Source organism: Apium graveolens, chromosome 9 (assembly GCF_009905375.1).
Source record: "Apium graveolens cultivar Ventura chromosome 9, ASM990537v1, whole genome shotgun sequence".
Taxonomy (NCBI): Eukaryota; Viridiplantae; Streptophyta; class Magnoliopsida; order Apiales; family Apiaceae; genus Apium; species Apium graveolens.
In genome coordinates, this window is record NC_133655.1 from 119867644 (window position 1) to 119871880 (window position 4237).

At 35.5% G+C, this 4237-nt stretch overlaps 1 non-coding gene across 1 annotated transcript; it reads right to left on the reverse strand.

Annotated features, from left to right (window-relative positions):
- Nucleotides 1-3714: 3714 nt before the first annotated feature.
- LOC141687701 (small nucleolar RNA R71) lies at nucleotides 3715-3821 on the reverse strand. Its single transcript, XR_012561187.1, has one exon. It is a non-coding gene; the product is annotated as a small nucleolar RNA R71 (small nucleolar RNA).
- Between the last annotated feature and the right edge of the window lie 416 nt (nucleotides 3822-4237).

The window sequence follows — 4237 nt, forward strand, 5'->3', positions numbered from 1 at the left end:
ATAATCGAAAATAAGTTTGATTATTGACATCTTATTCTTTAATAAAATAAAGAATATATTTCAGCAAATAATCGGAGTCATAGATCCTCAAATGAATATTCAAATAATATTCAATAAATAAAATAAGCTGAGTCATAATACCTCGAATGAATATTATAAATAATATTCATTAAATAAAATAAAGGAGTCATACATCCTCAAATGAATATTCAAATAATATTCAATAAATAAAATAAAAGAGTCATAAGCCCTCGAATGAATATTCAAATAATATTCAATAAATAATAAAAGGAGTCATACGCCTTCGAATAATATTCGAAATAATATTCAATAATAAATAAAGTTTAAAGTTATCGAATAAACCTTATTCGATTAATAGTTTTGAAAACTATGACCATATATATGTATATATATATAAATATATATATATATATATATATATATATATATATATATCCATATCCATATATATACAAAATCTACTCGGGATCCTCGACTCCCGGTTTTAGAAAATATTTTCACCTTTTGGGTCCCTATACTAAGGGTATATGCAAGTTACCGCTATCCTCTAGCATAGGTATTATCAACTGAACCAACAGATATATATTTCAAGAATATGAAACAGGCATGCATATATACCATATCACATGCTACAATATATCGCAAGAATTTGCTAAATAACCAACATGCATCTATCGCAAGATAATGCATATACAAGTGTATTCATCACAACAACAGTATAACGGATAGAATACTTGCCTGAGCGACTGGGGGTTACGAATGGCTCGGGACGAGTCTGGTAACCTATAAGCAACAAGTAAGTTGGAATTAAACCAAAGTCACTTGTAAATCTATACTTTAACTAACTTAGACTCTAACGCTTGTTTTGCACTCACTGATTCGCTTAAGTCACCCGGGTACCCTCGGCTCCACCATTTTTAATAATTTAACCTTTACGAGTTTTAAGGCGATTCCTTCGCGAGTGTCTTATCAACTGCCTAACACACTCTACATAAATGTTTCATGCTCCGATTAGTCATTTAAGGGCCTTAACCAAGGTTTCAAAGTAAGGCGAGGGGTAAAGGTTCGTTCGCGAAACACCGTTACTTAAAACGGTCGTTTCTCCTAAACCGTGCATCGGAATCGAACGAACTACATATCAAAACGAAGCTTGAAACATGAACTATCTAATCATGGCAATGGTCAGTTCATGGTAGTTAGTGTTCGGGTGCAAAAGTCATGCACAAAACAGTTTAAGGAAAATTGGGCATTACGACGGATATACCTTAGCGATTCCCAAATTTTACCAAATCAATTCAATATCAAATCACCACCAATCAACACCAAACCAACCACAACAATCCAAACATCAACCACAAACAAACCAACCTACCACTCCACCATTTTCTAAGTCAAAACATCCATGGATCATAATTCTAATACCAAGTATGATAACGGCTCAATAATTAACTACAATAACTTACATACATAACTAAACATGCTTAATCTCTCATTCACTAATTCAACCATTAAAACCTCCATTTACAATCCAAGCTCATACAAACTTATAACTTAAATCAAAGGGGAAAGCTTGGTTATACCTTCTTGGAGCTTCTTAATATCATCAAAGAGCCTTGAAATTCCTAAGAGAGCCCTGATCTAAGCTTAAACAACCTTGAACTTCCAAAAGAAATCAAGAAATCAAAGTTAGTTCTTGAAAGTTACTATTCATTACTATTCATCATCATCTTTGATGAATTAATTAGCTAAGAAAGACATGATTTTTGAAGCTCAAACTTCTAGGATAACTAAGTTATAATATCAAGAAGCCATGGGAATTACCTTGAGAATTATGAATGATCCAAGCTTGGACTTTGAATTTCTAAACCTCCATTTTTCATGAAAAAGTCGAAGCTACAAGGTGGGGAGAGAAGAAATGAGTTGCTTGGTTGATTACTTGGTTAAAAAATGTGATTAGAATACTTGGTGGAGGTTTAATCTTGGATAAATATCTTGACTAATGCTTGCATCACCATGCTTACCTCACCATCTAGCCACTTGTCTAATTCTTATGGATTGATGATGTCATCTATTTTCTACTCCACTTGATTAATCTCCCTTGCTTCTCTTACAAGCTTGTTTCTTGACCGTTTATTTATTTTACGGTTCGCTTAACTTTTGTTCTCGTTTATCGTTTGAGGGATCATACCCGGGATCTTATTACTTGGGTTCCCTTAACCTTTCTCAATACATTATATTCCTTTTATGATCCTCTCTTATAATCCTTGAATTTAAATCCTTTTAATCATGTTACCTTATACTCAATTCTTTCGGTATCTGGTGGATTTTCGGGAAAAATTAAAGTGTTCGGATTTGGATTCTGACAATCTTTACATACACTTATATACCACATAGAGTACTAATAATATCTCAGAAGATCAATAAAAGAACCCCTACATAGTGTGGTATGAAAAGTTTTCTCATTCAGCAAAAACACTATTCATAAGGGTTTCAAAATTTTCCCAAAAATTGGGGTTATTACATAACTTGTGCATTAAACCGTTATATTGTCAAATTTTATAGACATATAAGGTCTCAATATAATTGGTGTCTATTCAGCTTCTATCTCTTTTATGGATGTCTGGTAGTATGGTATTCGTACAACAAAAGTTTCCGTTTATCAGTTTCGTGTTATCTGATTAGTGTCATCACCATTGCATGCTAAGGTTAAGAACGAAAAGGCTATTGAATGAAGTACTTAATGAAGTTAGAATCCCATGTTTGTGTCATATATTATTCAACTTTCTTTACTCTATTTAGTTAATGTTCTCTAGTATAATTCTCAATAGTTAATCGTAGTATAATAAAAACCCAAATTGTTATTCGTCTTAGCATTGAATAATAGCCATATCATTGTTGCATAAGTGCATAAATAACAAAGTTAACCTAAACCTTCCCTGTGGGAACGAATTTGATTTATATCTTATACTACTTGTGAACGCGTATACTTGCGTGAATTTTAGCGCGTGTTTAGTGACTAACTTTTTGGCGCCACTGCCGGGGAATGATGTTAACTTTTAGTTTATGTGTTTGTCATCAGTGATCGTTAAAATTCATTGACTCGGACATTGTTACATACCTACTCTTTTCTTTATCGTGTTTCAGGTGCTCTAGCGAGCGTGTATGCATACGCGTTCGCGGGCTCATAAGAGAAATCTGGATCAAGCCGAGGAAGAAGTTGTAGTGATTCAAAGGGAAGTTTTTGAGGATGAAGAGAAAGTAGAAGAAGAAGAAGAGAAAGTTGAGGAACCAGCTCTAGTAGTGATGGGAGATCAAGCAGAAAATCCTAAGGCTCTGATGGACTATTCTCAGCCGAAGATCGATGATATTCAGTCGAGCATCATTAGACCAGCCATCTCGGCTAACACTTTTGAGATCAAGTCGAGCACGATTCAGATGATACAGAACTCAGTTCAGTTTGGAGGTTCTCCTACAGAATACCCCAACATGCACATCAGGGATTTCATCGAGATCTGCGATGCTTTCAAGTTCAATGGGGTGACTGAAGATGCTATCAAGCTGCGACTCCTCCCATTCTCTCTGAGGGATAAAGAAAAGTGCTGGTTACATTCTCTACCACCAAGGTCTATCACCAAATGGGAGGATCTTGCTCAAAAGTTTCTCACTAAATTCTTTCCTATGGCGAAGACTGCTGCAATCAGGAATGCTCTTACTCAGTTTGCTCAGTAAACTGGAGAATCTCTGTGTGAGACTTGGGATCGATATAAGGAGATGCTAAGGAAGTGTCCACACCATGGCAAGCCTGATTGGATGATTATAAACTATTTCTACAATGGTTTGGGCGCTCAGTCTAGACCTATGCTGAATGCAGCGTCTGGTGGAGCCTTATGGGCCAAAAACTATAATGAAGCTTAAGAGTTGATTGAGCTCATGGCAGCTAATGAATACCAGAATCCTACTCAAAGAATGTTGCAAGGCAAGGTAGCAGGAATTCTGGAAGTAGATACAGCTACGGCTATAGCTGCAAGGCAAGGTAGCATGACTCTTTTTCGAATTATGGAGTTAATCAAATCACTAGTGTTTGTGAACTTTGTGCGGGGGCGCATGAAACTGAGCAGTGCGTTATTTCTAGCGAATCATCTCAATTTGTGAACAACTTTCAGAGATCACAGCAACAAGTTCCAGCCACTTATCATCCAAATAACCGCAATCATCC